Here is a 13,065-nt window from a genome sequence, read left to right as displayed (position 1 = left end):
TCAGCAATTTTCAGGAATCAACCTCCTCCCCCCACAAGAAACAACTCATCCTCAAATCCTAAAGGTGCTGGAATGTAAATAAGGTAAACTGAGACCTTAAATGATCTGCACATGCATACATTACCTACAGCATTTTTGGTTGCTAACTGTAAGCAGCTGCCAATTTCTCTCTAATTCTCAGACAACTTGCTAACTGATCTGCTAGTCCCAAAAGCATGTTATCTTTAATGTGCCTCTAATTTTGCTAAAAGCCTCTTATTTATAGTGTGCCTTTTATTTACTTATTTACCTTCAACTAATTAAAGCTATCATATAAAAAAAATGCAGAAAAACAAAGGCACACGTGTATGTGTCCTTGGTGAAAGGAGAAAAACTAATCTGTTCACTTAACTGGATGAACGTTGCAAAAGTTCTATTTTGCTTGGAAAAGCAATGCATGAGCAAAAGCTCCAAAACCTAGCATTATTATCTCTAATTACAATTGGCAATATGTGGCAATCATAATTATTCATTTATGCAAAATAGCTTACAGTGTCTCATTTTTTATTCCCTGTTAAAGGAAGGCTCAACAAAAGAAGAAAAAAGATTAAAGTGCTGAACATAATTGTGCTAAATGCTCAGTCATTTTGTTTTAAAAAAATACTACAAAACTAAACTGCTATTTCTGCAGAGACAGAAAATAATTTAACAAAGATGTATAGTATACTCTGCAGGTGGCAATGCATCCGGAAAACATTTCCCTGAAAAGGGGAGATATTTCACAACAAAATTGAAAGCCATAATTTTTGCCATTTTTGATAGGTGGAAAGAAAGAAAGGCGGAAAGAAAGAAACCTCCCTGTTTTAATCTAGCGTATGCTTTCTATGTTAGCAAAATGGTAATTTGCAAATAGTCAGAGGAGAGACCATGACCATAATAACTTGTTATGGTTCTGCAATACGATGCTATTCTATTTCAATTCTACCACAGTACACCAGCCAATTGAATAAGATCAAGTGCACTTCATAACAAGAAAACAAAAAGTAAGGGGCTGTTCATGCTACTCGCAGAAGTAATCTCTGTTTATGCATGTATTTCTACTGGAATATCCCTCTAACTGAGGCCTGCACAACCGAGCCTGTAAGAAGCCATGGCTCATAAGAGTTGTTAGTCATCCTCCTGTCAGGTGCTGAGGGTTGGGCACTGCACAGGACCACCTCCCAAAATAAACAAAGACTCAAACTCAGGACACCAGAGGCCAAAAAGCAAGTCTCAAGAAAATGTATGCCAAAAAGCTACTCATTAGGGAAAAACAAACAAACAAACAAAAAAAAGCTACTCCAAAACCTTGCTGAAACACACAGAACACACAGGGAGGCTTTGATTCTGACATGCAGCACGAGATGAGCAATCTTTATTCTTGGGTCCAAACTTACACAAGCTGATGAAACAATGCTCCCTACATCACACTTGTTCCAGTCTAAGAGGAAAACTGAAGGCAATGGAGCAATTTCTGTGAGAAGGATCTCTTGTGAAACCAATGTTTTTCTAGATGGATAGGCATTAAAAAACTATTTCAAAGTGTCTTAAAATTATAAAAATGTAGAAAACTTTAAAATCAAATAGGAAGCAGATTTTTTTTTCCCCTCTGCTGATGGTGTTGATTAGAGCAGAGGAAATGGAGATCACCTTTGGAATGCATGGGAAAAGCCAGGCTTCCAAAATAGTATGATAAGTTGCACGATATATTAAAAATATATATATATATATACACACACACACACAACACACACACACACACACAGGTAAGCCTTATGTAGTGGTTGAGACAGTGGAATTTGTCTCCTGAATTAGTAAACGATGGCAGAAAACAAGGAAAATATGTCTGATCAGTGTACACAGAAACTTTACAGCAAACAAAATATATATCTGGAAGAAAAAAAATACAGCATTGCTATTACTTTCCACTTTGCTTTTGTCATCAGACACAAATAAATGATTAACATGCAAGTTTGTGTCTCTTTTTCTCTCAAGAGCATACAGTTAGGCTGCAGGAGATACTAACTAGGTCCAGCAGTAATTTTTTACTGTAATTAATTCATTGTGTCTTGGTCCGTTACCATTAAAACACTTCTACCCTTCACACAGCACCAGGAGAAAGATCCCATTCCCATTAAAGTCAATGGCAAAATTCCTTTTTTTTTTTTTTTTAAATGGGAAAACAGGATTAGGTCCTGTGTCAGCAGTACATATTTTAGCAGATATCTGAGCATTGCATTAGCGGGGTTATCTGGGTTTGCTACCACACTTAGCAGAGTGTTTGCTCAACTTACTGCATTACAACATTTCCACACGTGAGATATTCTGATTACAAAATGGGATTGCATTATTGTTTTATACTACAGAACGCAATGATATGATTCTAAACACATCTTTGGGGCAATGCATTATTAAAAGGAAAGCACTATTATCCTGTTTGGCAGATAAAGAAGCAAATGGAGGCCATTGGGATGGATCTACAAAGTATGTATTTTAGTGAGGAAGGCATTCACTTGGGATAGCTGAGACCAGCCCTTTTTCCAGTGAAGGGAGATATACAAATACTAATACAAATTATTGAAGTGTGCAGACGACCAGAGATGAAAAGAATCGCCTGTCCTTCCCACTTGATTGAAGACACTAATTATTCTGACCTTACAACTATTGTCTTACATTATTCAGAAATGTAGTTTGTATTATTTAGAAAGTTAAATTTTATATTATACAAAATGCAGAAATTTTACTTTTTTTTTTCCCCCCCTCCCCTCTATGTCTTCTTAATAGATCTTCTATCAATATGCCCCCAGCATTCCTGTTTTTAAAGAGGACTGGTAAGGTAGTTCTCTCTATCATGCAGATGTTTTTCAGAAATCTTAAGTGATATTTCTCCCTAGTTTTCCATGGTATTATATTTACTATTTGCAAAATGCAATCTGCATATAAACTAATTCATCCTCTGGCTGAGAATTAACTTGTCTTATCTCAGTTTTTCATATGTGGAAAAAAATATATAAAAAGACAATACTATCAGAAGTGAGGAACATTAGATGAAATTCATAGGGTCTTGCTATGCTGTATTAGGAAAGGCATAAGGATTATGTTAACTTTAAAGTGATTCCAAAGCCCACAGAGATGATCTATAGTACAAATCCTTGAGTTTTATCCATAGTGGCCAAACAACCTAAGCCTAAGCAATCTGCTGCATGTTCAGTTTTGAAGTCTAACTCATTCACACTCCTCTCCTAGCTCTCCAGAAACTATTTAGCTCTTTTGGAAATAAGCAGTGCCCATCATAACTCAAGCATAGGAAATCCTTTATTACTTCTTACAACCACTGAGCAGCATACCAAGGAATAACAAATTAAAGAAAGGTTAGGAACTTTTCCAAAATATAACTTATGTATTTCTTGCAGATAAACAGCACATAATGAAATAATATCAAATTTACTGATTACTTTCCCAAAATATTTTACCTTGGTAGAAAATCCTGCCAAAGGAATAGCAAGTAGCTTGATTTAATTGTGCAAAACTTAGCTCTTGGAGAGTAAAGACCAAAGTTACAACAGAAACTTATAATAAAAACATGGATGCCTCAATGGCAGGTTCTCTTGAATATTTATATCATAATTTTCTTATCTCATCCTTCAAAATCTGACTTGGAAAGTGAAAAGAGGGTGTACTCTGGGACTGGACCACTCAACATGTGTAGTCCTAATGTCCTGCTTCCAGGAAACCCCGCAATGCACTCACACTGGACAGAAATGGGTATCACAGGACAGGTAGGTGCAATAGTGTCCCACTAAGTCAATGGCAAAACTCCCACTGACTTCAGCAGGGCCACCCTTTCTATCACTCACTGTCCAATTCAATAAGTACATATGCCTTTTCTTCTAAGAGGAAACAGGTTGTCTTCAGGATCAGTAGTTTTAAGATTATATAAGAATGGGTATGTTTGCAATTATTCAGCTTGAACTGTACACTGAGGACTAATAAACAGTTACTAACCTGGCTTAACAGTTTTCTAGAACACTAAAATAGGTTCTGAAGAATCAGAGGTTACCCAGGGAAACACGACTGCGTAATTCACTGGGAAGTGTACAATTTCTTTGGTTTCAAGTTTGAAAACAAAGCAAAACAGTGATTTGTCATGTTTCATATTTCCAAACCAATATGCCTACACTCATGTGGTTTCCATCTTAGGCAGAGTGTAAAGAGGAAGTAAAATGTCAAGTTGTTTATTTCTGTGCAATTTGCTTATCTCAAAATAACACAGAGTTTGCTAAATCAGATCTGTCTTTAATAATAGTCACAGGAATTCCTTTGCTGGGCACTGTCGCTTTTACATAAATCTTATGATCTGGAAACAGAGGAGTTAAACCCCTTTTGACAATTTTGTCAAAACTAAAAATATTATCTGAAACAGCAGCCTTGTTTTCTAAGGAAATAAAGAAATTGGTTTCCTTTAGTTCAATCTGTCTACTACTTTTTCTTATTCTTTTGTCCTTTTTTAAGTTCTTCTATTGCAGATGAAAACAAAGGCAGAGACAGGCAAAGGACACCTAGAAGTTGACTCTTTATGATCATAAGCTTTCACTTAGCGGCATGCAAAAAATGAGTATGCTTACATCAGCAAGTTGTTCTTTACCTCCACAGAACAATCTTCATTGTCAAGCACATGATCAAACTTCTAAAAGTTGAAAAGTCAACTGTTTTTATGAGACACCTTAGGCCTGATTTCAAAATATAAGCAACTCAGATATATGTTTCTTTTTGAAAATATTTCAGCTTCTAAGCAAGTGCTTCTGCCTCATGCCCTTTTAACTGTCCATTTAACAGACTAATGAAAAGAATATGGTCTAAGTTCTCCATATTTCCATAGAGAAAAGACCATTTCCAAACATATCAAATCCTTAGTTGGCATATTTAAACATTCTAATCTGTGCATACCTACATGTATTTTCAAATGCATCTAAAAGTACCCATCTCCCTCATCCTCTACTCAGAAAAGAGGGAGATTCAGTTGCAGTGGCATGGAGACAAAACAGTCTCAAGGAAATATTAGAAATTATTCCCTGTTGTTCCACTTTGCTTCCAGATTGCCCACCCATGGCACTCAATCCCCCATTCTACCCACATCATACACATGGACTAGGAGAGTTTGTGTCTATCCCTGCAATTGCCTTCAAACTTAAGGGTAACATTGGTTTTCTGCTCAGATTACGGTACTAGACTGTAGCATAAAACTAGATTGTTTATTGACTGTCTTGAACTGACAAACATATCCCTACCCACTGAATGTAATTCTCCCAGAGCCATCAGCAGTTGGTCTCTTATGGTTGCTCCACACACTTGCTTTACAACACAAGACTCTCCAAACTGCGACTCAGGATATTGCACACATTCACTTCACTGCCAATTAGATTTATTATTATTATTATTTACTTTTTCCTTAATAAGGGTTAAGGAATTAACCCAAAAACGTTGGTTTTATAATCACATTATAGCTTATGTTGGGCAGTTATACTATTGTACTTATTGGCTCATATAAAAGAGTCTAGAAGTGCCACCTTATACAGAGAAGAGGAATAAATCTCTTGTAATAGCTGGTAATTTAGTCTAAAACCCCAGGATGAAGGAAAAACTTCATAGATAAAACTTCAGAGAAAACCAGCTTAGATACTCCTTTTTTGTTTGTCTGTGTTTTATTTTTTTGCACTCCTACCCTTCTTGCAGAGGCAGTTTTAAATGATTCAAGATTGGTTTGTTTGCAGAAAAGAGCTGAACACAAATGTCGCTGCTCACATTTAATGTCATTTAACATTCAGTTCAAAGATATTGAATCTATGTAAAGCACTGATTTCTTCAAACACTTCCATCAAGAATATTTTAGATTAAACGTATGTGTTTATGTTTCATTCTTTTCTATATTTATATCAGTAGGGCTAACAGAAAATGAAAGTGCTTCCCCTTGCAGACATGCGATATACTTTGATATCTGAAGGCCAAATTATCCAGTTGGTTCCTACATGTTAAGACTGAAAAGCCTATGATGTTAACAAACCAACTTTAGCAAAACACCCACAACCATCCTGACCATATGTCCGTACTATCATCCCTTACATGGATTCTTCTCACTGAACACAGACAAATAAGGCATAAGACCCATAGTGAAGTGTGTTTTTTTTTTCTTAAACTTTTCTTTAGCTGCTTAAAAGTTAAGCAACTAGTTTAGACTAGACATCCAGGCTCCCTTGGTACCAATGACTGCAGAGACAGGCACCTGCAGGGGGTGATTCATCTTCAGAGATAGGGGTCTAAAATGGGACGTGTGAGCTGCCTTCTGGAGGTGCCTATCTCTCAACATTGACTACAGAGGGAGCCTAGATGACTAGCTTAGATTAGATGCCTAATTTTTAGGCAGATGAATTGTCTTGCCTGAGGTTACGTGATAAATTTGTGGCAGAACTAGGATTTGAAACCAAGTGTTCTGTATACAGCTGGTAGGGAATTATTTAGTCAAATCTAGCACTTTTATTACAAAGGCTTTGCATGTCCAAAAGTAGGCTATTATACAAGGCACACACACATCTGATAAATTGGCAATTAGTCACCAATCTCCTACATAACTGAGTATATGAGAGAGCTAGTTTAAAAGTCTAAAACAGGCAATAAGAGATGTTACCTGTGGTCTGTGACCTTCTCAGTAAGTGTCCTAAACCACAGCTATTCTCAGCTATCATAAAGACTCTTCTGAGAATTCTGCAATATAGACTGAATAACTTACGATTTATGAAGATGGCAAAAAAGAGGGACAGACTCTATATCAACACTTGAAAATGAAGTGATAAGCAATTTTTTAGGAAGAATTACATGAAATACAGCTAACTCCTTGCTGATCAAAAAATAAAATAAAAATCCTAGTTCAGTGGTGCTTTTTCAGACTAAACAAACTCAGAAATGTCCAGCTACTTCAGAAGGAACCACTTTAATACTCCACTCAGATTTCTCATGATTTTTGCCAGCAGAGAATACAAAATATTATAATGAAAAAAACAAAACCAAATGAAAAGATGGCTACATTTGTCTGACATGCTTAGACTGAATTCTTACGGTTTGAAGAATTCAGTAGAATCCACAGGGATTAATATAAATGCAGCCATCCAAACTCCAGTCGCAACTGGATTGTGAGCAGATAGCCAGACACAGAAACATTTATTCACATAAAGCTGAAATCCTCTGTAAAAACAACTGCATTTGTCAAATGCTTACATCACAGAGGAATTATATATATTTATATATATCTATATAGCAGCATATATATATAACTAGCAGCATATGTTATATTGTCTACATTCTTTCTCAGCTACTTTCTCCATCTCATCAAAACATGATGTCCCCTTGGAGAATTAATTGTGTGATAAAATGAGACAATTTATAATTCAAATATTCAATTATGATTCAACAATATTTTTTACTTCTTAAATATCAACATTTTCATGCTTTTGTAAATCATAAATAGGTTCATCATCTCCTTCCATTTTTTTCTTTTCTTTTTTTCTTTTTTTTAATTGCCTAAAAAACTGAGAATAAGAAGATATATTTCAATCTAAAAGTTACATTGGGGGAAAACTTACAACCTCCTCAGAACAAATCTTTGTGGAATGAAAGGGCATTCACATATGTAACCAGAATTTAAAAATTTTTGTCATGGAACAAGGCAGCTCTTGTGTGATACATTAATAATGCTGAAGTATACATAACTTGGAATAATTCACATGGATCCATTTAGTGAAGGCTTTGTCATTTTGATAATTTTCTACTTTTGAGATGGAGCAAGTGCCAGGGCACAAAGCGTCTTCAAGAGGAAAAAAAAATATACAGAAGGAAAAAAAAAAAATTCTTCTCTTGAAGTCTAGCCCCATCACACTAGGAACTAACAAAATACTTTAAGAGTGGATAACACAAACAGTCTGCTCTCAAAGTCCAGTCCACACCAATAGGAGGTAATGTTTTAAATGATGTAAATATTCATTTGATACTTTTTCCATAGCATAAACATTTTATAACTACTCTGAGGCTTCCAAAATACTAAGAGGATTTATTTACTTCCTGTAAAACAACAGAAATTCATAAACCTATTAACATATTATAGAACTGATTAGGGAGGGGAAGGGAGAAGGAAGGGAAGAGAAAGGAGAAGGAAAAAAAATGATCGAAAGAGGGAAAGGAAAAGCGAAAAGAACAGGGAAGGGGGAAAGGAAAGGAATGAAAGAGGGATTCCAGTTCTTTGTGAAATGCTGCCATCTATGGAGTTTCTGTTGATATTGCTTCTACGCCAATGTCAAGGGAAACCATAGGGCTGATTACCTCACAACGTGGTTAATTCAGTAAATAAAGCAGTTCTTGGGCAGTAAACAAGAATATAGATTATAGGTCTGGCTATAACATTAAGTTGGCATTAGCTTCTATCACAATTATTTCTTGGAAATATAAGCAGCATTGGTAGTTATCTATTGCAACATTTGATCATGGCTTTCTTGTGTTTAGTTTTGTTGAGGAATGTATTGTTTTGGTAGGCTGTGTTTTCTTATTTTAACATGCAGAGTTTTCCTAAATTTCAGGGCACACAGCACCAATTGTTTGTGCCGTTCCCTGTGCACACATCCCCAAGCACACTGTTGCTTGCATTCTCAAAGTAACCAGACAAATAAGCAACTAATCACACCAGCCTAGTTTAACTCTATGATCCCTAAAAAGTCATTTGAAGCTTTAAAAATATGACACGTGCACCCACACCCATCACTTCTTGTTAATATTTCTGCTAACGATAAGGTAGGAGCTTCACTTGTGGATAATATAAGTAGATAGAAACACTGTAACTTTAAAGAAGTATTTAAAGAAATAGAAGTAGTAGGAATATTTGTCGCTTATAACAAATGATAACTATTTCAAAAATTCCAGTTTGGAAGCTGTTCATCTCTTCAGGCAGAAATGGTCCACATTCAGAAACACAAAAATCCAGAAATGTTGTTATCATGCTCACTAGAGGACTACCTCTAGTAGTCTGCAAACCAAAAGCAGAAATAATTTTACTTATTTAACTTGTGATTAAGAAGTGATATTTAGTCAGTAAGATAGGCTTGAGTGTAGACAGCAGTAATTCTAGAACTAAAAAATAAAAATAAAATAAAAAAATAATATGAATCCCCAAAGCTATGTGTTATCTAAAATCTGGGGTGTGAAAACAAAAGAAAAGTAGCTTGTAGGATTTCTGAAAGACACTTCTTCCAGACAGTGCTGCTCAAGTTTGTTTTCAGAAATCATTCCTCCCTTACCATACATTCACCTTGCCACCAACTCCCAATAGTAAGTTGTCACCTGCTGAGGTTCTTCTCATGGCAGGAAATACATAGCAGAAAAAGCCCTCATTCATGCCTGCACTGAAATATAGGTCCAGTTCAGCTCTCATAAATAAGTATCAGCCATATCAAGGAGAAGTACATCAGTGGAATGGAAAGTAAACCCAACCTTACGTTCACTAATAAACAGCAGCTGTATATGTAAGAAAATATTTGCTTTCACATTCTCTTCTTCTATCCAAAGAGCTCAGTACTAGTAAATCATTATTATTATAACAATGACTAAAGCTACCTACAGAAAAGCTATTGCCTCTCCCACTTTAAAAAGTAAGTGACTGAAAGGAGTCTAAGCGTTTCTGAAATTCATACGCTGTAATGACTATGGAGAGTGATATTTACCTAGCAATCTGTGACAGAATAATCACCCCTTGAGCATAAGCATCAATGGACAAAGTTATTAAACACCTGTCCCCTCTGCATGTCATTCAAGAGGAAGATGCTGAAATCAGCAGAACTTCATTAACAACAAATTGCATTATAAAAAAAAAAATAAAATAAGACTCTAAACAAAGTTAAAATTTACCTCCTTGAGAAATCTCCAGACAGGTCAAAGATGAGACACTTCTGGACAACGCCCAAAGGCAAGGGTTGTTTTAAAATATTCATTCTCCATGTTTGACTTCCCACTCCCAAATACATACCCTTCCCCTTTTCTTTAGAAGAGGGACAGTGGCCAAAGGTTGATCATCAGCAGCTGCAGCAAGCATCTAAATGCTTTCTTCATTACACAGCTGGTGAGGCAGCCAGATTTACCTGTAGTGCCTAATAAGGAGTGGCAGTTCTACTTGTATGCCTTTTGGTGACCAATTTTAAAAGATAGGCCTTCTGGGTTTTCCTATTTGCCAACACACAACATAATCATGTACAATAATCCCCTACTGCTTTTGGAATTATGTTGTTTGCATTTAATTCAAACTCATCTAAACAACATTGGCTCCAATATTGCTGCCTGTATTGCAGCGTTTCATTAGGAGTCTTGGAAGAGCCCCATCTTGATGCATGTCGCAAAGGAACAGCTTTCTCCTCCCATGCCCGTGCAGAGATGGGCCATGGCACATGGTAATGCTGCAGCAGCAGAGCTGCAGGGATGGACTGCAGGCTCCACAACTTTGCAGACATAGGACCTCAGGCTTTGCTGAGCAAGAGAGTCTGAGCACTGTAGTTGCTCTCCCACCTGCTACACGCAGAATGACAGCAAACAGGCTGACAGCAGGAGCCTCAAGCAGGAGAAGAGGATGGAGAGTGAGCCAGTGGTTTCCTTTGCTGAGATGTAGCATCAGTTCAGAATTACGGCCAGGTTCATAAGCACAGCTGGCCAAATGCAGCTGAGACAGCATTTGCCTGAGATTGCTCAGCCACAGTCACCTCCCCTGTCTTTCTCTGCCGAAATAAAGTCAGCTGATCTGCTGAGTGGTGGGGACCATATGATGACCACATACAGCCCTGGAGGTGTAGAGGCTGCATCCTCACCCACCACCCTGAAATGGATAATATATTTAAATGGGGGGAGGGGGGGAACATGTCTCATTGCACTCATGGGCAAATAGGAATATCCCTTCATGAATGAGAACATGCACTATTCATGTCATGCTATTAATTCATGTATTTGCTGCATTAATTATTTGGCTCTTACAAGATTTTCCATCACAAGAGCAGACAGCCAGAACAAACTGTTACTGAGGAAACCAATCACAACAAATTAGACAAAGTGAACAGACCACAGAAAACTTGCAGGTCGGGAGAGAGCATCTAAATATTTGTTGAACAATTGTATACAAGGAATCACAGATGACCATTATCTCAACAAGAAGAAAAACACCATATTTATCAGTTAATGCAGTTGGAACATTATTTGGCCATTCTGATGAATCTGTGACACTTGCCCTTAACAAAAAGCATCCTTCCCACGCCCTATTTCCCCTGTAATGCAATGAGAGTATCATTTCTCTGCTTTCTTGGAAAGATTTGGGTTCGCATTTCCATGTAAGCTGGATTTCCTACCTGACAAATCTCTCTCAGTCACTGTGGATAATGCCCTATTTCCAGCCTGAACCAGTGAAGCTCCCATTGTTGAAGGTACTGTAAGATACAGTATATGTCTTACTTGAGAATTCAGATGTCACCCACCTGCCATTAGGCACAATGCACACCTTTTTATAGTCAGCACAGCTGCCTGGAAGGCAGAACAAGAGATGAATAACCATTTTCTAGCACATTTTATTTGCCTGTGAGTCTTCTACATTGCTGAACTGCTTCAGATATTAAGATAGAATAACTAAGACCAGATCATATATATGAGATAGCATCAAATGGCAATACTAAGTAGCAACATACATGAATAAAAAGTGATTACAATAAATATGAGTCAAATAAATTAATATTTTGTGTTAGATAGGATTCTTTATGTTTGGAAGTATTGCTTGTGCTGATTATATAATACATGCTGACACCAAATATCAATTCTAGGTAAATCCAATTAAGCCCAGAAGCAAAACAGCTGGATTAGCAGTTCACTGAATAAATTATTTTTCTTCCATTTACTTTGTCTTCTTGCAAATGAGCCTTTTAACATAAAAAAATTTAGCTCTCAAGTTCCCCTTTGCTTATTAATTCCAGAAGCCTAAAATGAAGAAAAAAAAATATTTTCTTCCTTTGTTGCTTATGTGCATTTGCTGTTCAGCTCCCTAGTGTAGTCTCCCCAGATTGTAGGTAGCTTTCCTTCTTCTGTGAATAAATCACTCACACTGCATTTATTATGGCATCGACAAAGACTTTTTTTTTTTTAATATTTTCAGAAGATGCATGCATGTATAACTATTTTATATTTTATCTCTGTTTTCTGATACTAAATAAAATGAATGTAAAATTGGTAAGGCTGGAGTTCAACACATGCTCTCCACTGCTTTCATTCAGTTTCAGCAACACAGACTGTACAACAGTTTTATTTTATTTCCTTTTAGCTTATTGTTTTCCTTCATTATATGGCTGCAGCATAAAGGGCAATGTAGAGATTAGGAATCAATATGTGGTACTCCTGTAAATACGCAAATAATCACAAATTGTAATCATTGATTGATTTTCAGTAGTGACACATTGGGTGGAAGGGACTCTGATCTCAGTTGTGCTAGGGAAGATCTAGAGCAGTGATTCACTGCAGGAATAATAATAAAGGGCTGCCTCAGAAATGCGTAATTTCAATGAAACATGTAACATGTCTTTGATAAAAAGTCTTTTCCCATCTGCTCATGATCAGGGTTGAGAGCAGCAAACATGCAAGGGGCAGAGCAGTGCTTGAGGCTCCAAAGCTGAATGTTGTTAGCTCTGAAGGTGGGAGAAGGTGATGATAAATACTGCAAGCGGCATGAACAGCAGGGCTCTGTTCATGTTCACTTACCCTACAGCCCACAACAAACACACTAGTCTTGGTATTAACCCCACCCTATCCGCTTTTCCAGTCCCCTAAAAACATAGTGGTTTGAGATTCCTTTCCACTTAAATCCACAGGCTCTGTTTTCATCGATCTAAGATCCTTAAATTACATATTTTTCCAGACTGATCACTTTCATGCACAGGAGCCTAACGCCCAACTTTTGGGATATACAGGTCACACATGGATATCTGCAGGCCA

General features: G+C 36.8%; 1 long non-coding RNA gene across 1 annotated transcript; it reads right to left on the bottom strand.

The window, feature by feature from the left end:
- Positions 1 to 6,833: 6,833 nt before the first annotated feature.
- LOC310895185 lies at positions 6,834 to 10,058 on the bottom strand. Its single transcript, XR_014580511.1, has 3 exons — positions 9,961 to 10,058; positions 9,354 to 9,458; positions 6,834 to 9,082 (listed from the first exon to the last, which is right to left on the bottom strand). It is a non-coding gene; the product is annotated as an uncharacterized lncRNA (long non-coding RNA).
- Positions 10,059 to 13,065: the final 3,007 nt, after the last annotated feature.

Source organism: Anser anser (assembly GCF_964211835.1).
Source record: "Anser anser genome assembly, chromosome: 2".
Classification (NCBI taxonomy): Eukaryota; Metazoa; Chordata; class Aves; order Anseriformes; family Anatidae; genus Anser; species Anser anser.
The sequence above is the reverse complement of the archived record's forward strand: the minus strand, read 5'-3'. Positions and strand labels throughout refer to the sequence as shown.